The sequence below is a fragment of the Lissotriton helveticus genome, chromosome 10 (genome assembly GCF_964261635.1).
Source record: "Lissotriton helveticus chromosome 10, aLisHel1.1, whole genome shotgun sequence".
In the NCBI taxonomy this organism is placed as follows: Eukaryota; Metazoa; Chordata; class Amphibia; order Caudata; family Salamandridae; genus Lissotriton; species Lissotriton helveticus.
The window spans coordinates 419,395,851-419,418,596 of record NC_136071.1 but is presented as its reverse complement, the minus strand read 5'-3'; the positions used below and the strand labels follow the sequence as shown (position 1 = coordinate 419,418,596).

Here is a 22,746-nt window from a genome sequence, read left to right as displayed (position 1 = left end):
AAGGATGCTGCCTTTATTCCCTAATTATTCCCCCTTTATTGGCAAAGGAAAAGGCTGTCCAGACCCTTAACACTCCTGATGCTATCACTCAACTTACGGCTATCCATGTGGATCTGACCACTAGCCTGACTAACATCTTTAATCCCCTGATGCATTCTAAAGGCAAGAGGCCCCTTAAATCCACTTGGTTTAATAACTCCTGCCGAATGGCAATGGGTGCCTGCATTGATGCCATAAAATCTAAAGATGGATGTCTGATAAAAACTAGGAGGGCCCTGTATAGTAATAGTTTAAATGCAGCCAAATGGAGTGGGAGTCCGAAAAATGGGATGCGATCAAACAGGCTCTAACTAACAGAGATATGAGGGTGTTCTGGACCCTGATTCAAACAATTAGTTCCTCAGAGAGCACACCTATTGAGCGGAACAATGCTGCAGACGCTTGGAAACTTCATTTCCAATCATTGTACTCCACTCAGGACATCACAGAGCTCATAGAGGGAATCCGGCCAACTGTTGTGGGGAATCCCCTTGAAGATGATGTAGGGTTCACTCTGACTGAGGTGCTGAGTGCAATTGGGAAGCTTCCCTTTGGAAAGGCCCCTGGATTAGATAAGGTTCCTGGGGATCTATTTCGGGAACATCCCAACATCTGGGGCCCATATTTATGTGTAATATTTAATGCCATATTAAACGGCATGAAAATCCCGGATATCTGGTTAGGGGCCAAAATCTTTCCAGTCTGCAAGAAGGGCTCTCCCCTCCTGCCCACAAATTACAGGCCAATAAGCCTGATTGACGTAACTCAGAAGCTGTTTGCCAGGATTGTCCTGGAGCCCCTCCAGTCCTGGGTGGATGAGCGCAAGATTCTGAGTGCGTATCAGGCAGGCTTTCGTAAAAATATTTCTACCATCGACCAAATCTTTAGGCTCCAATTATTATATTGGAAAATGGTGACAATAGAGGGTCGGAGCCTCTATTTCACGGGTACTCATAGTACGGCCCGCGGGCCAAGGGCGGCCCGGCAAGCCTTCCCTGGCGGCCCGCGGACCTTCCGGACATCGTACCTGTGTTGTATTTTTAAAAAAAAGGAAATCGTGTCTTCAAACACTGCTGGTTTCTGCAGCGCGAGTCTAAGAGACTCTGCTGCTCTGTGGGGGCCGCCGCTGGGTGATTCCAATGATGGTGGAGCTGCAGGGGCCTAAGAAGAGGTTAAGTACAGCAAGGCCTCATTAACATACAAATGGTCTTTCTAAAAACCTGTGAAGTGCTCGGGTGGGGCTTTGTGTGCCAGGAGGCTGTCTCAGCCCAGGCTGACACACGCAGGGTGAGGTGAAGAGGGTGACAGAGGGAGGTAGTGGGACTTCCCACGTGGCATAAACTAAAGGCACACTTTGCATTTCTACAGACGTTTTACATCGGGCATCCCAACAGAGGAAGCAAAATCATTTTTAGAAAGAAGATTGCAAGAGCACTAGGGGTGTCATGGCCCGTTGTACTAATTCAGTCTTAACTTCCACGTGTTATATTATTCGAGAAACCTTAAAATGAGACGTGTTTGACATTTGTAAAAGAATGTATGATTGTTTGACTGCGGTCTCAGAGAGGTAAGGCGTCAGCACTGGTAAATAAAAACTGTACAGGAACATGCTGGACATCATTGTACTGGCATATGATGATGAGTGTGTGCGTTTATGATGAGGCTGGATGTGTCGGCATTCGCAGGTGTGTGTATGGATATGTTTGTGAGTATATGAAAGTGGTTGTCTGAAGGGTGGGAGTGGGCGTATACTTGTGGCTAGTAGCACATAATGGAACTTGAGTGGTCATATATAACTTTTAGTGGGCGGCTGTACGATGGTGGATGTGCTATCCTAAGATGTTAGGTGGACACATCTACAGTGAGTGTGAGAGACAGGGAGGAAGACAGAGGGAGGGAGACAGAGGGTGACAGAGGGAGACAGACAGAGGGAGACAGACAGATGGAGAGAGGGAGACAGACCGATGTAGGGAGGAAGAGGGAGACGGAGGGAGACAGAGAGAGGGGGAGGGAGGGAGACAGAGAGAGAGAGAAAGAGGGAGACAGAGAGAGGGAGACAGAGAGAGGGAGACAGAGAGAGAGGGGGAGACAGAGATAGACAGAGGGAGACAGAGAGGGAGAGGGAAGGAGTGAGACAGTCAGAGTGAGTGAGACAGAGGGAGAGGGAGTGAGTGAGACAGTCAGAGTGAGTGAGACAGAGAGGGAGTGAGACAGTCAGAGTGAGACAGAAGGAGAGAGAGGGAGTGAGACAGTCAGAGTGAGTGAGACAGAGGGAGACAGGGAGAGAGGGAGGTAGAGAGAGCTAGAGAGAGGGAGGGAGACAGAGAGAGTGATATAGAGAGAGAGATAGAGCGAGATAGAGATAAATAAAGAAAGAGAGAGAGAGAGAGAGAGAGATGTGTGTATGCGGGGTCTGGTGGCTCAGTGGACGAAGGCATCCGCTGCAGGGACCTGTGATCAACCTCATGGTCACAGTTTTTTTTGTTGCTCTAGCCCCGCCCCCTCCACCACTGACCCCGCCCCCACTGGTGCAGCCCTCCGAAACAAACCACACTGTAAATTTGGCCCCCGAGAGAAAGTTTGTGAGTACCCATGCTCTATTTGATATTCGTTGATCTTAAATCAGCCTTCGATTTGGAACCTTGTGTCAAACTTTGGGCAGTTCTAGAGCAATTGGGCATTCCGCCCTATTTGCTCTCTTTGATCAAGCGACTGCATACTGGAAATTTTGCCCAGGTGAGATACGGAAAATATGGGGAATTGATCCACGCTTCCCAGTGAATAGGGGTGTAAGGCAGGGGTGTGTTCTGGCCCCCACACTGTTCTGTCTCTTCATTAATGCTCTGGTGGACCAACTAAACGAGGTAGCCTACATCGATGCCCCAAAGCTTGCTCATGACAAGGTGCCAGCAATTATGTTTGCGGACGACACCTTGTAACTATCTAAATCGGCCATGGGCATCCAAAGGACTCTTGACACCTTCTCTTTATTTTGCAAGAACAGAGGCTTAGAGATTAATACACTAAAAACCAAGTACATGGTATTTAATCCTAGTAAAATATATCGCCCTAACCCTACCCTAAATGGTACACAGCTAGCAAGGGTGGTTGTTTTTGACTACCTGTGTGTTACGTTGATGGAAACCTTTGAGTGTGGCCCGCAACAAGAAAAGGCAGGCTTGAGGTTAGCACAGATGGCTGGGGGACCAGCACAATTATGCAGGAACATCTAGACAACCAGGTCTGTTGACCGAGATTTACAAAGTCCAAATCAGGAGTTCTATTATGTATGGGGCAGAACTTTGGGATCATCTTCCAGTAGGTGGAATGGTCAAATCTGAGAACAAGTTTATGAGACAGCTCTTGGGCCTACCGCCAAGCACTCCTCTCATCCCCCTACGTATGGATCTCGGGATTAGACCCATAGATGAGGAGATTGGGCTGCGAACCTTGAATATCTGGCGCCGACTTTGGATGACTCCCGAACTAACAGCCTATCAGTCAGAACTGAAGGCGATTTTGGGGCTCCCAGGGGCGGGAAAACTATCTTGTTTCTCACACATAATAGACCTGTGCCTCAAATTAGGCCGGCCAAACCTATGGACCCACCCTGAGGAAGTGTCCCCGACAATATTGCGGCTTGAACTGGTTAAAACTTACAGACTGTTTAGACTGGCTAAAATTCAAGGGAGCACAAAACCAGGGGCCAGATGTAGGTAATGCGATTTTACCGATTCTAAATACCGAATTTTACCAAATCGGTATTTTAGAATCGGTAAATGGGATGGAGAAAAAAATCTGTAAAAAAATACCGATTCGGTAAAATTCGGAATTGGACAATCGGATTTTACCGAATCGGTATTTACCGAATCGGTATTTACCGAATCGGTATTCCCTATTCATTCCTATGGGCCTTTTGGCCCATATGAATGAATGGGGGATACCGATTTGGTAAATACCGATTCGGTAAATACCGAATCGGTAAATACCGAATCGGAAAGCAAACAAAAGTGAAACTTAAGTAGGCAGCCAATCAGGTGCTACCACCCTCCCCCTCCCTACCAGGAAGTGGCTACAGAGGCAGCTGCAACTAATTAGAAGCTTCTGGAAAGGCAGTTGGAGCTGAGCTGAGTCCCTGAGCAGCAGAACGGGTTTTGAGCACTTTTAAAACTGCAAAATGGCAAGCAGCAAAGAAAAAGAGCAGACAGAGAGGAAAAGGAAACTCAAATTCAGCAGCATGGAGCTGCAGGTTCTTGTGGAGGAGGTGGTGAAGGTGCACCAAAAACTGTTTGGCAGGCAGTCCCTCACTGTGACAGAATCTGCCAAAAGGAAAATCTGTCTGGACATACTGGACAAAGTTAATGCAGTGGGGGTGACTACCAGAGACACAGAGGACCTTAAAAAGTGATTCTACGACCTCAGGAGCCAAACCAAGAAAAAATTGGCTGAACACCACAAGCAGGCAACAAAAACTGGCGGAGGCAAGAACCCAGCACCCCCCTTACTGACCTGGAGGAGATGGTGGCCTCAACCATTGAACCAGACAGCGTCTGCGGACTGGGAGAAGTGGACAGCTCAGCCAGAGCTGCAAGAAAGAAAGGTAAGAGACATGCACAGCATTCCCTCCCATACCATCATCCTTACCTGTACCCTTTGTGGCCAAGTGAACCCCAGTCTAGTACTGCTAGCACTATACAGGGGCAATGCATCATGGTACATGTAGTCAGGAAATGTAATAACATGTCATACAGCACAGCAACCACCAAGTTAGGGAAATAATTGCAGAGAGAATAAAGCTAAAGTGAGAAATATTTAATTGTAGTGACTGTGAGACAGTAGCGCTTAGCTAATGTACGCTCATATGTCCACAGGTGAAACGTCTCGCAGGCGTTCGCAGGAGACTGAAGGCACACCACCAGAGAGGGAGGAGAGTCAGGAGCCAGGTCCATCTACCCAAGACGTACAACAGGACACAGGTGCACCAAGTAGCCATCCTCCAGCACAAGACTCAGAAATGGCTCCAGAGTTGCAGGCGTCCCCTCACAGATCTCAATCCCCTCTGTTGCTGTCATCACCAGAAATACCTGCATCACAGCATGACACAACACCTGCATCACAACCAAGCAGGAGGCATGTTGTGGCCCCACTTCTAGAAATGGAGTCAGCAGCAGCTGACATGGAGGGTGAAGAAAGGCACAACTTGCCTGTGGAAGTCAGCTCTGGCACAATGCACTCCATTGCAGGGGTGGGCCATAGTGGTGCAAGACGCCGCAGAGTCCTAGAAAGACCAGCAGATGCACCTGTGGAGGGTCCAAGTGTGTTCCGTGGGCTGGAGGGGAGCATGGTGAGAATACAGAGGTTGCAGGGAAGAGCCATCCAGGCATGCCAACGCCAAATGAGATCCCTGAACAGTAACATAGGAGACATTGGAAAGGGCATCAGGGAGCTTGTAGAGGTGAACAAAGAGATGGCAGTAGGGATGCACGAAATGAGCCAATCGGTGCAGCTGCTATGCACCAAACTGGACACTGAATCTGCGGCAAGGCGCAAGGAAAGGCAGCGCGCTCATGGGCAAAATAAAGCTATCAATCGCCTGGCCACAGCCACATCCCTGCTATTTATTTATTTATCTAAACTTGTATTGCGCACAGCTACCCTCAATGGGTTTCCCGGCGCCAGAGACAGACAAGAGAAGAAAGCAAGCAAAAAGCCCAAACAGAAACAAATAGTGCAGAAGGATCAATTAAACAAAAGAGTCTTCAATTTTTTCCGAAATGAGAGGAGATCAGTCTCGGCTTTGAGAGCCGGCGGAAGAGCCTTCCACATCCTTGGACCAAGATAAGAAAACGAGCGGCCGCCCATTTTTGCCAATTTAATTCTAGGGACCAAGAGATTGCCACTGGTGGAGGATCTTAAAGTACGACCAGGCTCATAGACTTGAACCAAGTTCTGCAGGTATTTAGGAGCAGAGCCCTGCCGAATTTTAAAAAGAAGACATAAGGTTTTAAATTGTACGCGGTTCGGGACCTTAAGCCAATGAAGGTCACACAGAGCCTTGGCTGCAGAAGATCTCCGGGGTACATTACACAATAAACGAGCTGATGAATTTTGCACCACCTGGAGTTTGTTTATTGTGGCCTTATCGGCCCCAAGATAAAGCACATTCCCATAGTCGATGCGGGAGATCACAAGAGCCTGGACGACAGTTCTCCGAGTAGAGCAAGGTAACATCCATAAGATCTTCTGCAACCATCTTAAGATGGAGAAACAGATTGCAGCGACCTTTGTTACCTGCTGTCTCATTGAGAGCTTATCGTCAATAAGAAAGCCGAGGTTGCGGGCTACGGTGGTTGGATTCGGCAGAGGACCCATATCGCAGGGCCAATGTCGAGTGCCCCACAGATCTTTATTTTTGCCCAAAATAACAACCTCGGTCTTATCACCATTGAGCTTGAGCGGATGGTCGTGCATCCAGGCAGCAACGCGTGATAGGCCAGACTTCAAAGCAGAGACCTCATGGCCCTCACTGCTAGAGAGAGAGAACACTATCTGCGTGTCGTCAGCATACAAATAGATTGTTAGGCCGGCGTCCTCCACGATGGTGGCAAGGGGTGTGATGTAGATATTAAACAGCAAAGGGCTGAGAATCGACCCCTGGGGGACGCCGTATGCTGATGAGTAGACAGCAGATTCAGCTTCTGTCGAAAATACCTGAAAGGTGCGTCCGCTTAAAAAGGAGGCAATCCAGGCTGTGGTTCTGAAAATTCTGGATTCGTGTAATCGTTCTGGACTCGAGAATTAAAACTTCGTCGAAACATGACGAATTCGGTATCAAAAGACCGAGAATGACGAGCACACCATGTACATATATTTCCAGCATATTTGAGTGACGATTTCACCTCGAAATCGTCATTTTCGTTCTGAACCCTTGGCTCCCATTTATGTGTTGCCCTTTACATAGGCCTTAATCCAGCTGAATTCAATTCCACAAGGACACATACTCCTTAATAGACTTTTCCATGACCTGTGCAAGTTGGAACCATTGCCCCAGGCCGAACTCGTTAGGTCAGTTCCCCACCCAGTGGCCGAGCAAGATAGCATCAAGGCTCAACAAGCCATAAAACCATTTCAGCGCGCACACCTGCCGTATCTTGCTCACATCTGTCTCTACTCTTTTGCTTCACTTACTTTATGGTGGGGAGGTGCCTGTTTTATTGGGGGTCCACCGATATCTGATGAAGTGTTGGGCCTTGCCGGGTGATTTGTTATGGGCAGCACGACGTGAAATATGTACATGTCATCATGACTCTGCTTTTCTTTTGTAACCAGTAACTGTAAATGACATACTACGAATTCGAAGAATGTTTGCCTGAAGCTGAATATTCTGTATAAAGAGAGAAGCCTGACTTTGTAAATTCGAGCAGTCTCCTGAGAATATACTTCCCCGTGTGTTGTACTTCTAGGACACTTGTTACCTTGGTTGCAGCCAATAAAATCGATCCTTGACTTCACCTAGAAGACTCTGAGTTTCTGTGGTCTAAATCAGGAAGAACTCGAGGTCTCTGGGTGTACCCTGACACCGCTGGGTTGCCGGTTCTGTGCCGGTTCTTAAAAACCCAGTACCTCAGCTGGCGCCCAATGTTTGGGGCGATTCCAGTGGTACCAGCCCAGCCAGAGGTTTGTGAGGAGCTTCGTGTGAAAATTCCGGAGGACGACCAACCACCTCATCGACCCCTGCATGTCGACGTGGTCCGAAGGTCTTTGCTGCGAGGTTCCCCGCTTCCCAACGGCTACAGAGGACTGCTGCCCTGGCTATCGCCCTGATTTGGACCCTTGAAGTTTGGTAGAGCGAAACACTAAGACGAGTCTTTTGGTGACGTCATCGATATCTCAGTTAAGTATAAGTGGAGCGTCTCCCAGTCTTTAGTTGGTCTTAGTCTTGGGTATCCTTTGGGATAATTTGTTGGTACTTGCAAGCACCAAAACCGAAGGACTCGTGTATTCACGAGAAATATCGTAATCGATAATCCTTTGAAGTTTGGAACTAGACTAGAGAGCGAAGATGCCTAGTCTTAGACTTGGAAATTTGTTTTGTCTTGGTTATAATAATAGGGACTCCCGATTGGAGGACTCATGTCCGGTTCCTCCGGTTGGAACTCCGACTTACGAGCTATATGTGAAACATGGGGTAGGCCCCATCACCTACAACGAAGTGTGGATTAAATACACCAGGAAAGATGGTGTTTTAAAATGGCCCCAATATGGTAGCTTTGATACCGAAATCTTAGACAACCTTGAAGTGAAACTCTTTAAAAAGAAATCCCGGCCGGCGATGTTTGACTCTTTCCGCTTATGGCGTAAAGAAGCCAAACAAAAAGAAATCAAATTAGCTAAGAAAAATAAGAGAGAAGGGGGACTTTCAGTAATGCAAGCTGCTATGCAGTTTAAAGACAATGAAGAAGAGCAGATGAGTGAGCAGTTGCACAGGCAACGTAAAATGGCAATGGACAAATGCTATCCAGTTTTGCCGTCTCTTCAGCAAGAGGCAGCAAAAGAGCGTGAAAAAGACCCATTAATGTCGCATTTACTAAGTTCGCCACCTCCCTATGCGCAAAATGCCACGGCATCCCCGCAACCTTTAGTTGTGCAACCTACGCCCCCTGTTCCTCCACAGCACCCACCAGCTGTTCTTCACCTGGCTCCTACTCCTTCGGTGCAGCCTCCTCCAGGCTCACCGACCACCTCTGCTTCACCTGTGCTTTTTACGATTTTGCCTAATGTACTTTCTACTACTTCTAATGCTCCCTCTACGATTTTGCCTAGTGCTCCTTCTATTTTCCCTGATGCCTCCTCTGCTATTATCTCTGCCCCTGGCTTATCTCACCCCGTTTTTCCACCTGTTCTTCCTTCAGTTTCACCTTCCATTCGGCAGAAAATGGCCAGCACTGTTACTAACCTTCTTTTACCTCTTTTCGGGTCGCCTACTACGACCCCTAACATGGGAAGAAGACAGTTGCGAAGTCGACTGCCTGACTATCAAGAGAGAGACTCACTGAATAGTTTAGCACGGAAATGGGTCATGGACACTGTAAAATATGATGTAAAGTCTGTCATGGAAGTCTTCCATCAATGGGAAGCACCAACACAGAGATATGTTTTCGAACAGATGTGTGTTTTTCTTTGTGAGGATTTGGAAGACAATGATCTGGAAAGCAACCCGCAAGAGTTGTGTTGTGTACGGTTTAAATTTGGAGAAGGCATGATTGTAGGTCCTGATGTAGAGAAAGCGGTTGAAATATTGTTATCATATCGGAGTAAGGGGAGCAGTTCTGGGTCACAATCTGAGCCTGGTACATCTAGTAGGAAAAAGGCGCGACAATACCCTATGAGAGAAGTTCCCCCACAATGGAGAGAGGGTGACACAACTGCTGTCCCACCTATTCTGCCACATTTTCAGCGTGTATGGGTACATGTCCCATGGAAACGAGCTGAAGTTTTAACACTCAAACAGACATTACCTGATCCGCGTAAAAATCCTGCAGGGTATTACAAAGAGTTGTCGCAAACTGCTGGGTCATGTATAATGAATTTAGCCGATATCGATATGCTATTTGGGAATGTTGTTCCACAGCCTTTATGGGGTAAAATTCGTCATATAGATCATGATCAGGAGTTAGGTGACTCGTGGGCTAATATTGCCGCTGCAGACGCCCGACAAGTTGGTGGTGCTAAGCCTGAGCCTTCGATAGCAGAACTCCCTGGTAAAATAGTAGATTACATGAAAACGATAATGCCTGCAATACGTGTAAATTGGGATAAGTTGTCTGCATGCAAGCAGAAGAAAGAAGAAACTGTTTCAGATTTCTTCACCAGGTTCGAAGAAACATTTGTTGACCACAGCGGTCAAGATATGACCACAGAAGGTGGTCAGAGACTGTTTGTCGATAAATTCGTGCACAATCTGCTTTCAGAATTGTGTAAAAAGTTAAAGGATTCGGAAAGTTCATGGGCAGTCTCATCTTCAGCCCAGATATTGGCTACTGCACAATATTACGAAAATAGAGACAAGGACGAGAAAGATAGAGTAGAAAAGAAAACTAAAGAATTGAACACGAAGGTTTTGCTACAGCAAGCATATCCGCCACGTGGTGGTGGTAATCAGAATAATGGTAGCCAGAATCACTATCAGAATAATTTCCAGCAGCCTCAACAGTATCAGAGGAACTCGCAAAGAGTCGAGTACACTCAGCCACGTGTCCCTGTAGGCCCCAACCAGTGTTCATATTGCAAAGAAGAGGGTCATTTCAAGTATAGTTGTCCTATTTTATTACAGCGTGCAAATGGTGCTTCTGGTGTAAGAGGTCGTGGTGTTCAGCAAGCTCCTAGAGGTAGAGGACGTGGAAACGTCCCCCAGAACGCACGTCCCCTTCCACCACAAAATTCTATGAATAGGTTCGATCAACAGAACAATGCATCTGATAGGACAGCTCAATACTATGTTGACGATTACTATACAGAAGACGAGTATTTGGAGGGTAATCATTGCTAGGACAGCCATAGACAAAGAGAGGGAGTTGTTTCAGTTCCAGTAGATCAGAGTGGACCATACGTTGAGGTGATTACATCAGGTGTGTCAGAACCTTTTCTGTTGGATACTGGTGCTACAAAGAGTTCTATTATGCACTCCAAACTCCCTGGCGCACCTTTGTCTGGCGAAATGAACGTTTCTGTAGGTTTTTCTGGCGCCCCAGTTAAAAATCCAATTTCTGACCCTTTGTCCCTTTCTGTTGGTCCTTGTGAATTAGAAGCACCCCTCATTCTGACAACAGGTTTGGCGAAAACTTGCTAGGATTGGATTTGTTAAAAAGATTGTATGTGACTTTGTACTGTTCTCCTTCAGGAGTACAGCTTACTTTAGGCAAGAAAGTGATTTCTCCCATGTATTTGTCGAGGGATAAACTTCCAGCAGAATTGTCGCTTCTTCGAGATATTCTTTAGGCTACTGGTCCTAATGATGTGGGCCTTTTAGAAATAGCACCATATGTGGTAACATTGAAAGCCAATGTTCAAATGCCACGAATTCCACAATATAGGATATCTAGTGAGGGTGAAAAAGCTTTGCTAGCGATCGTTTACGAATTGATTAAAAAGGATGTGATTGAAGAAACACGAGGCAATGTTTGCAATAGTCCTGTTCTGCCGATTTTAAAACAAACTGACCCTTCTCAGCCACCTGTGTACAGATTCGTGATTGACCTTAGAGAGGTGAATAAAATAGTTGTGCCACCATTTCCAGTTGTCCCCGACATTACCACATTATTGACTATGATTCCAGCTTCTGCCTCTTGGTTTTCGGTGATTGACCTGAAGAATGCTTTCTTCAGTATCCCGATTGCTAAGGAGAGCAGGGATATTTTTTCCTTCAGTTTAGGAGGTCGCAGCTTCCGCTTTAAACGCGCTCCTCAGGGCTACTGTGAAAGTCCATCAATATACAGTCAAGCTCTAAAAACACAGCTTGATACGATCGTTTTACCTAAAGGTGCTACTCTTGTGCAGTATGTGGATGATTTGCTCATTGCTGCAGATACTGAGGAAATTTGTAAAACGGCCACATTGTCATTATTGCTTCATCTGTGTGAGTTACATCACAAGGTGTCACTTTCCAAACTGCAATATTGCCGACAAGAAGTGACCTACCTAGGTCACCTCTTATCGAAGGAGGGAAGGAAACTGACCCCAGGAAGAATTCAGGCAATAGCGAAATTAAGTGTGCCAAGAACTCAGAGAGAAGTGCGTGCTTTCCTGGGCATTACATCGTACTGTAGACAGTGGATTCCAAATTTTTCGTTATTGGCCAAACCCTTGGTGGCATTAACGTGTAAAAATACACCCAATCCCATTCCTTGGTCTGAAGAGTGTCAGAAAAGTTTTCTCGAATTGCGCACAGCATTATGTTCGGCTCCTGTGTTAGGTACCCCCAACTACAGTAAGCCTTTCACATTGTATGTCCACGAGAAGGAGGGCTGTGCATTGTCTGTGTTGACTCAGTTATTTGGATGTAGGCAGCGCCCATGCGCCTATTTTTCGTCGACTTTGGATCTGGTAGCTAAAGCATTGCCAAGTTGTTTAAGAGCCACAGCAGCAGCAGCTCTTTCTATTCGATAGTCTGCTGGACTAGTAATGAATAATACACTGGTCGTGATGGTCCCACATGCAGTAGACACGTTGTTAAATAGAACTAAGACACAGCACTTAACTAGTGCTCGGTTGTCAAGTTACGAATTGACGCTGTTAGCAAGTCATGTGCACATAAAAAGGTGCAGTACCTTAAATCTAGCTACGTTGTTGCCAATTGTAGAGGAATCAGATGCTTCAGAACAGCACGATTGTTTTCTCAGAACGGAGGAAGAGACAAAAGGGAGAGTAGATCTATCCGACACTCCTCTTGCTGAATGTGATGGTATATTATGGGTGGATGGTTCATGCTTCAAGCTCCCGAATAGTAACGTGACTGCAGCCTATGCTGTCACTACTTTGCACACAGTTGTTGAAACTGCACGAGTGCCACATGGTTCAGCCCAAGCAGCAGAATTAATTGCACTCACGAGAGCATGTGTGTTGTCTAAAGGAATGAAAGTGACTGTGTACACTGATAGTCAGTATGCGTTCGGAGTGGCTCACAGTTTTGGACGATTGTGGAGAGAACGTGGGTTTCTGACTTCGCATGGAGCTAAGATTCAGCATGGTCAGTTGGTGAATGAGCTTCTTGAATCACTGACCTTGCCTCTGCAAATGGCGTTTGTGAAATGCAGTGCTCACAAGAAGGTGACTGATGATGTTGGTCGTGGAAATGCATTTGCTGATGAGATCGCGAAAGAGACGGCAAAGAATGTAATGAGCCGGATGTATGTTGCAGGCCCTGCAAGATGGACTGGTGATGTTGGAACATGTGAGGACACGGTAGAAAGTGTTAAGTCCATCCAAGCTGAGGCCACAGAGAAAGAGTTGAGCACGTGGAGTGAAAGTACAGGTAGAATGGATGCAAATGGTTGTTGGATTGAATTGACAGAGCATCAGAGATGGTTGTTACCCGATGCATATGTGCTTGCAGTGGTTACAATGGCTCATGGAATGGCTCATATCAGCGTGAAAGGGATTTGCGAGTTGTTGGCCCCAGTGTGGAAGAATTCAGGGATTCCCAAGTGTGCAGAGAATGTTGTCAAGAATTGCATGGTATGTCTGAAGCACAATCCTGGTAGGGGAACCCCAACTCCAGCTGGTCATTTTGCGCCTCCTACGTATCCGTTCGAGGTTTTACAGCTAGATTTCATCCACATGGAGAGGTGCAACAACTTAAAATACGTACTCGTTGTTGTTTGTGCTTTCTCAAGATGGGTAGAAGCCTATCCCCTAAAAGACAATACTGCCTTGTCCACAGCAAAAGCCCTTGTGAAAGAGTACTTCCCCAGATTTGGAATGCCTAGAATGGTCTGGTCTGATAATGGAAGTGAATTTGTGGGTCGTGTGATGAAGAGAGTGTGTGAAGGGCTAGGTATACGGCAGAAGTTCCACGCTGCAAATCACCCCCAATCAGCTGGATTAGTAGAATGCTACAACGGCACTTTAAAACTTAAACTGGCCAAAATCCAAGCGAGCACAGGTCTTAAATGGCCCGACGCTCTACCCTTAGCACTCCTGTCCACTAGAATGACTGTGCATTCACGAGTGAAACTTAGTCCATATGAGATAGTCTTTGGCCGGCCAGCCAACATATGGGGAGTGCCTAGACCCACTAAGTTCAGCGAGCTTGAACACCCTATTTTGCTTAACTATCTGTATGAATTGACGACTAAATTGCGTGTTTTGCATCAACAGGTCCACAACACCCTGCCTCCGGTCTCTGAGACTCCGGGTCACGCCATTGACCCTGGTTCCTGGATTCTTGTGAGAAACTTTCAAAGGACAAAGAACGACCAGCCCAGGTGGACCGGGCCTCACCTCGTCCTTCTTTCTACAAGATCAGCCGTTCGGGTGGAGGGGAAGGCCAACTGGGTCCACGGGATCCATTGTAAGAAAATCCCTTTTCCTCTGCCTTATGACCAGTGGGTCCAGAAGGGTGTCGCTGACCCAAAACCTGATACCGTGCCACATGCCGTCCCTTTTAATGATTTGCATGTAAAAGGAACTGACTCTGAACAAGAAAACGAAAACATTTTGCACAAGGCTGTGCCACCATCCAAGCGAGTGAACACTACAACAGAGCCTGCCCTTTTGTTCCAGGATCAGACAATACCTGGAAAACAGCGATATAGTTTGAGACCGAGAAAAACAAACTAATAAAGCAATTTCCTTTGCAATTTTTGAGACCGAGATCCATGGACAAATAAACAAATATTTATTTTTTCCTCCCAAGTACTATTTTTGAAAGTGCAGCTCTCCCATCTAAGAAACTGCCATCCGGGTTCCGCTGCTAGGGCCGCGGTTGATTAAAGTCTTTGGGGTGCAGCTGACGACGTTAGGTCGGTAGTTCTGGTTGGTCCAAGGGAGTTGCCCTGGACTGACAGAAGCATCCCTTAGCAGAGGCAATCTACCACCGCGGGCAGCACTTTAGAGAGGATGGAGTTTCCCGATGTGGAGAGACCTGCCAAACAAACAAACTTAAAGCACAGATTGTGTAACGTGATGACAGAGAAAAGTTTTATAATATTGTGTATTTTTATGCTATTCAGCGTAATGATATTTTTGATAAGTTATGTTTTATTCTCTTTTCGTGTAACATTTGCACCCACTGCATCACCCATACCTCCTCCTACTGTTTCCTCTCATTCTTTCCACCCTCTGCCTGACCACGAATCAAATAGGAGATTGGAGTTCACCAATAACTCCTTTGTTCAGTTATTACACCAACACCAATTTGTAATGAACACGACTAACTGTTGGGTGCGTGGTCTTATGCCTCACACAACGGATAAAGGTATCCCTTATCTGGTCCTGCCATTCAGTCACAATGGTTCTGTATGGGCATATAGGACAATGTTCATATATGCACACGAAATCTACCCCCTACGTTCTGTAACAGACAATCCTAGAAAAAGTGCTCTAGTCAAGGGTATAGTCGACATGATTAAGGAAGGTATTTCTTATGAGACTATCCCTAGAGATGAGACACTAGTCTACATGGGATGGAACATGACTGGATATGGAGCTACTCTGAGTGAGAAACAGCAAGCTAAGAGACCGTCCCCGATTTGGATTGTACCCCATCAGGGTCATCTGTGTCTGCAAGGTAATGGCACGAATCCCAGGGCTCAGTTAGGGAAGAGTGTCTGTACTGAAACGTATGTGTTTGGATCTCAGACTTCCCCTGCGTTTTTAGCAGCTAAGGGTACCTATTTCATCTGCCATGATAGAGCCTATACATGGTTGCCCCCTGACTTTTCGGGCTCCTGTTTTGTTTCCTTCCTGTTGCCTCCCACCTACACAGCAGCAGCAGACTACCACAGGACAAGGATAGTTAGAGGTGTCTTGAGTGAAGAGGACACTGCAGGTCAAGAATTTGGAGACTTTGCAAAGGGTTTTCTGCCGTTCTGGGGATCCATGGCTAACAGCAGGAACATAAGGCAATTGACAAGGGTAGTTGAGTCCACCGTGATTGAAACTGCTGGTGCCCTTAGTAACTTGACTGCTGAGCTCCAGTCGGATCGACTTATGACCCTTCAAAACAGGGCCGCTTTAGATGTCATACTTGCAGACCGAGGTGGGTTATGCAGATTGATCCAATCTAGTTGCTGTATCTTCATCCCTGATAACGCTCCAACAGTGTACCAGGCCATCTCCAAACTACATAAGATTTCCGAATCTATTCATGTGGATAAAGGAGATTGGTCGCTAATGGGATGGTTCTGGGAACTGATATCCACCTGGGGATGGAAAATTCTAATGGTCATTGGGATGGTCTTAGCCATTCTTTTCCTGTTCTGTCTATGCATACAGTGTGCTCCTGCAATATGTGGCCTCTGTGTTACATCATGTGTAAGGAAGCCTGTGTCAAGAGATGAACTAAGTACTAGAATGATGTTACAGCAACATCTCAATGACTTTAGGAATATAGATCTGGACTCAGATTAACATGAGGATAGATTAATTGCCTATGTAAGGGCAAAAGGAGGGTTTGTGGTTCTGAAAATTCTGGATTCGTGTAATCGTTCTGGACTCGAGAATTAAAACTTCGTCGAAACATGACGAATTCGGTATCAAAAGACCGAGAATGACGAGCACACCATGTACATATATTTCCAGCATATTCGAGTGACGATTTCACCTCGAAATCGTCATTTTCGTTCTGAACCCTTGGCTCCCATTTATGTGTTGCCCTTTACATAGGCCTTAATCCAGCTGAATTCAATTCCACAAGGAAACATACTCCTTAATCGACTTTTCCATGACCTGTGCAAGTTGGAACCATTGCCCCAGCCCGAACTCGTTAGGTCAGTTCCCCGCCCAGTGGCCGAGCAAGATAGCATCAAGGCTCAACAAGCCATAAAACCATTTCAGCGCGCACACCTGCCGTATCTTGCTCACATCTGTCTCTACTCTTTTGCTTCACTTACTTTATGGTGGGGAGGTGCCTGTTTTATTGGGGGTCCACCGATATCTGATGAAGTGTTGGGCCTTGCCGGGTGATTTGTTATGGGCAGCACGACGTGAAATATGTACATGTCATCATGACTCTGCTTTTCTTTTGTAACCAGTAACTGTAAATGACATACTACGAATTCGAAGAATGTTTGCCTGAAGCTGAATATTCTGTATAAAGAGAGAAGCCTGACTTTGTAAATTCGAGCAGTCTCCTGAGAATATACTTCCCCGTGTGTTGTACTTCTAGGACACTTGTTACCTTGGTTGCAGCCAATAAAATCGATCCTTGACTTCACCTAGAAGACTCTGAGTTTCTGTGGTCTAAATCAGGAAGAACTCAAGGTCTCTGGGTGTACCCTGACACCGCTGGGTTGCCAGTTCTGTGCCGGTTCTTAAAAACCCAGTACCTCAAGGCCAGCGCAGATCCAGCAACACCAAGGGAGCGGAGAGAGTCAAGAAGGATGGAAGGAGACACGGTATCGAACGCTGCACTCAAATCCAAAAGGATGAGTGCAAAGGTCTCCCCGCGATCGATACCGTGCCGAAGCCTCTCCGTCACCCCAAGGAGTGCGGATTCAGTGGAATAATGTGCGCGAAACCCGGATTGGGACGGATGGAGATATCCCACATTGTCGACAAACGAATTAAGCTGGGTGTTCACATGTCGTTCTAAAATTTTAGAGCATGCAGGCAGCAGGGATATGGGCCTAAAATGTGCTATGCAGGAGGAGCAGTAACATGCAGGAGGCCATGACCCAAAACACCAATGAGGTCACTAGGGGCATGGGAAGGATGACCAGTGCTCTTGAGGTGTTGTTAAATGCTCAAACTGCACAGATAGCTGCTCTGGATGTGCCTGTGAGTGAGGAGAGCACAAGCAGGAGCAGCATTGCAAGCTCCCTTGTCACAGAGACAAGGAGGAGCAGCAGGCGCCACGCTGAGGCCACAGGCCAGCAAGAGAGTGAGCAGAGTGAGCATCAGACAAGTGGCACTGGGAAGCGAGGACGTAAATGACTATTACAGTTCATGGTGAAGTGAACCAGGACTGACATCATTAAAGTTAACTACTTGTTGTTGCACATTTGTGCTTTAAAAACATATTTCATGACACAATTAAAATACATTGGGTGCATACTCCACCTGTCTGTGTCTCTTTACTTACTTAAAAGAAGTTGCGCGTGACCTCTTCCCGCCTGTGTCTGCCATCCCTTGGTGTTGCAACTTCAGATGTGTGTGGTTCAGCAGTGCTTGCTCGTCATCATGGTCCTCAAAATCAGAGATATCCACTTCGGTGCCCTTCTTGACCGCAAGGTTGTGCAGCATTGCACAAGCTGCAATCATCTTGCAGCAGGTGATAGGTGTGTACTGGCGGGCCCCTCCGCTCTTATGGAGGCAGCGAAACCTGTTCTTCCACATACCAAAAGTGTGCTCCACAATGTTTCGGGTTGTCTTGTGTGCCCTGTTGTGTCTCCTCTGGCTTGGTGTGGTTGGGTTGAGGTAGGGTGTGAGGATGAAGGACCGGAGGGCATATGCACTGTCCCCTAATTGTAAGAAGAAAAAACATTACTCACATGCACACACACACATCCACCTGCAATAAGTATCAAGCATGTTTTTCACAGTGTGTTACCTAGCAAGTATCCTTCCCCGAATTCCCCCGCTGTCAAGCGTGGGTAGATACCACTGTTTTGGAAGATGTAGGAGTCATGGGTACTCCCGGGGAATTTGTCTACTATGTCAGTGATCATGTATTTGGAATCACAGATCACCTGTACATTTATGGTGTGGGTGGACTTCCGGTTCCGATAAATGTACTCTGTGGCAGCAGGTGGGCATGTTGGTATGTGGGTACCATCAATACAGCCAATGATGTTTGGGAAATGCGCCATCTGATAAAAGTCTGTCTTTGTCCTGAGCAGTTCAGCATGCGTTGCAGGGAAGCTGATATAGTGATGCATTCTCTGCAACATCGCATCAAGGAATTTTTTTAAGAAACGGGACAGACAGCTCTGGGACACCCCACCTACCGCAGCAACCACACTCTGGTAACTCCCAGATGCAAGCAGGTGTAGGCTGCACAGCACCTGCACATAGGGGTGGGATGGCGTATGCCCTTGGGGTTGGATGGTCCAACAGTGTGTGGAGGTCCCTGATAAGGTCCAGGATAGTTTGGGGAGCCAATCTGTACCTTTGTAGGATCTCTGGCTCAGTTAGCTGGAATAGAGTGATCCTCTGCCTGTACACCTGCTCCTCCCTCCTCCAGACCCTCTCTCCTTCTGCCTGTAGCCGTAGCCGCCTCGCAATGACATAGAATGCCACCATTCTGGTGAAACTGTTGCATTTTGGGGGCTTTTTTATAGCCTGCACCTGGTTACTACCTGATTTCAATCCATGGTAAATACCGACTCTGAAATACCAAATTTTATGCAAATTCGGTATTTGAGAGGTTACCTACATCTCAAAATTCAATTTTACCATTTCTTATTTACCGAATCGGTAAATTTACCGAATCGGTAAAGTTTCCGATTCGGAAAATGTACTGATTCGGTAATTATTCCGATTCGGTAAATTTTCCAATTCGGAAACTTTACCGATTCGGTAAATTTACTGATTCGGATGACTTTGGGTCCCCTACATCCCGAATGCCCAATACCGGTCGGTAACAGCCGAAATTCGGTAAATTCGGACGTTACCGACCGGTATTGGGCTACCTACATCTGGCCCCTGTTCTTCTAACTTCTGATTTCCTTAATTTTAAAGATCAGTATTTATTTGAGGCCTTCCTTGATGCTGTTCTTCCGTCCTTGGCAAGGAAACTCAATGCCCAAATTAGATGGGGTTGCCTGCTAGTCCATGCATTTACAAACAAATGGTCAAAAGCCCCCTCTGTTGGATGTCCTGCCTGTAACAACCAGGAAGAGTCACTCATTCATGTTTTTTTCTTTTGTCCAGTATATAATGTACCCAGGAGGTGTTGTCTCTTACGAATATGCAGGAACCTGGGTATAGACAGACACAGGAGGCCTTTAGAGTTTTGAGAACTGACACTCATCCCCCGATCGTTTTTGCTGTGTCCCGTTTCCTTAACTTTATGTTACGGCTTAGGCGCTGTAAGTTTTTAAAGTCCCCATGTACACAGTAAATGTTCCCATTTACTACTGCTTTCGACCTTATTAACTCATGAAATCACTGTTTTAACTGCTTTTTAAATTTCAATGCTTTTTTAACTGCTATGAAATGTGTCCAATTGATTGTGCATGGCTTTATTCTGTAATGTTTACTGATATTCCTATTGTCTAAATTCAGTGATGTATGCAATTTTATTTTTTGCTTTTATGGTCTACAATGATCGAAATAAAGCTTGGAAATGGAATGGAAAAATGACGACATAATGAAGTAATACAATCACAAAATGTGCCGCATAATTTGCCTTGTCTTGCCACATAATTTATTCAAACCGCCGCATAATCTGGCTCTCCCCTGACACATAATTCCAGTGGCCCTGACACTGCCAATTCGATTGGGTTACGTGCATCCTTTTCAATCTGACAAACGGATGCATTTCTAACCAGCAATGACAAAACATTGCGGGTGACGTTTAACCTAAAATACAAGCCAAACCTATGGGCTTTGCCAGTGCGTATTTGCTGTTGCATTCTAGTAATTGCAGTGTAAGAGAATGTGAAAGAAAAGGTCAAAGTACAAATAAAGCAATGAATGGTGTCTGTCGCAAGCAGCAAAAATGCAACCACCGTTGAAGGATGTGCCAAAATAACGCGACTTGATAAACTACTCCTAGCTGATATGAAACAACTTGAGATCTCTACGTTTTGAGCCGATTGAGAGGAACTGACAGTGTTGCAAGCACGCCTTTGCTGCTGCTCGGGAGGTTACAGCATACGGCTTGCCCTCCGCCTCCCTCCCTCCCTCCCACTGGCTCCATGCCCATGCAGGCCTGTGGCTATGGAAACCGCTTTGTTTGCTTGTCTTGCTGACTTTGGAAACAAAGTCCATTCTAAGCAACTTGTTGAAATGATGCTGGTGTATACGTCCGTCTCATGTCTCACTGGCCTTCTCACCCCACCTCCCCCAGTCTGGGCGTCCGGTTTCCTCAGCAACGCCGCCATCTTACTAGAGCAGAAAAACCAATTTGTGTGGGAAGGTCATACCTGTCACCTGCAGTGAGGTGGAATAAACAGGGGTCCTTCGGAAGGGAGCTTTTTAGCAGCAATACTCCTCCTGCAAGAGAGGCCGTCCGAGATTCTGTGTATAAAGGAGGCTCCATTTGGGACAGTGGCAAGCAGGTGAGTGCTTTTAAATTGCCAGTACTGTCTCTTACAATTCGGTGCCTCGGACAAAACACGTTTAGGAGTAAGCGAGGTCATTGCAGAGCCCTGCTGGGCCACACCTGGACGTCGAATTAGAAGCGGGGCGGGGCGTGTTTTTTAAATTAATATTTAGGGAGGTATTTATGTTTTCCGGCGCAAATATCATTGTATTAGCTTTCTTCTTCCAGCGCAAATATCAGTTTTTTAGCTTTGTCTCTCTGAAGACGTTGACCGTGTATACGCAAGGCAATTGTGTTTCACTTTATTGAACAGGGAGTGTGCATTTTGATAATCTCCGACTCCGCGTAAAATGTTTTACATTTCTCTCAGGCACGGTTTTAGGATTTTGGCGGCCATGGGTAGAAAGGGAATGTTCTAGCCCCCTTCAATTTCCTTACAAGCTGCCACGTTCAGGTCTGTTTAGCTCTCTACAGTGGACTCTGCTCCTGAAGCTGCTATGTGCAGACCCCTCCTGAGCAGTGCTTAATTTGTAAAATAATAGGTGCAGGTGCTCACAATTTTTCTTAGGAGGCCACACCCACTTCCCCGGCCCCTCCCATTTCCTCCAGTGGCTCCACCACATCTGCAACTGGCACAGCTGAACACCAGGTGTAATACCTGATCGGAATTTCTGTTAGTGAACCTTCCTAAAGTAAAGGAGGTTCTCACCCTGATTACATTTTGGGGGGAAATTAAAGCAAAAAGTTCATATGTAGCACCATTTTGACAAAAAGGTTGTGTGGTGAAATAAAGCTAATCTATGATCAAATGATTTGGGCAAGCAAGGCAGCTGTGTTTGACCTCAGGTGACTCTCAGGTTTCACACTGTGCCATTACGTCAAAATGATTAGATCAGCATCTCTTTCTGACATCGTCTTAATGCTTTTTCCTTAGTTCATATCGCATATGATTAAGCAGAGGTGACAAGCAGAATACATATTTTATTTCTGGCAGCTTTACTTGGTGCGATGAGATCCGTAATGAGAGCAGAAAAGCACTGCTCAACAATTGAATCTACATTATACTTGTTTTCTTGCAAAGAGAGATTTATTGGATTCACAATGTCTTGAGCCCAGGGATTCTTACCGGGTTCCCTGTGATTCATGGTGGGCAGCTGCAGTCACTAGGTCACGTGATCACCTCTCCTGAAAACTCACTTTGTTTTGTGTGGGCATGTGACACGAGCTTTGAAAAAATTAAGAAAAAAAAACACCCTTGCACAATTTAAGCAGAAAAAGTACACAGACTCATTTGCAATAACAAACGTTTGTGAAAGTTGAATTTATTCGGATATCCATCTGTTGTGGCTCACATAGATTTTTATATTTTAAACATTAATTGATTCTGCAGAGACAATGCAGCAACTATGTGGAATTCATATGCAAAAATACTTTTCTGCTATTAGCTAACCTCCTTCAGCCCATTTAAATTAAAAAGTGTTTCCATTTCTTTCTGGATGGTGGGTGCCATTTTTAAAAACTCTTCTTTTTTTTCTGGTTCTCATCACCCCCATCAGCCCGTCTCGTCACTTCAATAAAGTTAAAAACAACTGGAACATTAGAAGCGGCCTTCTCATACAGATATCTTCTATTCCTTTTGGCTATTTCTTCTAATAAATGTGATCTTGTACCCTTGCAATCCTGTTTCTCCACATGAGATCAGCAGACAGTGTGAACTGGTAAAAGGCGCAAAGAAACAAAAACACTACAAAAATGCACAGTCATCTTTTCAAGGCCAAGGC

The 22,746-nt window shown here is 46.0% G+C and overlaps 1 protein-coding gene across 1 annotated transcript in view; it reads left to right on the top strand.

The window, feature by feature from the left end:
• Positions 1-20,696: 20,696 nt before the first annotated feature.
• CDKL4 (cyclin dependent kinase like 4) overlaps positions 20,697-22,746 on the top strand; it is an 843,500-nt gene continuing 841,450 nt past the window's right edge. The window contains exon 1 of the mRNA XM_078662902.1: positions 20,697-20,981. The gene's annotated coding sequence lies outside the window, so the exon portion shown is untranslated. The remainder of the gene's footprint in view (positions 20,982-22,746) is intronic.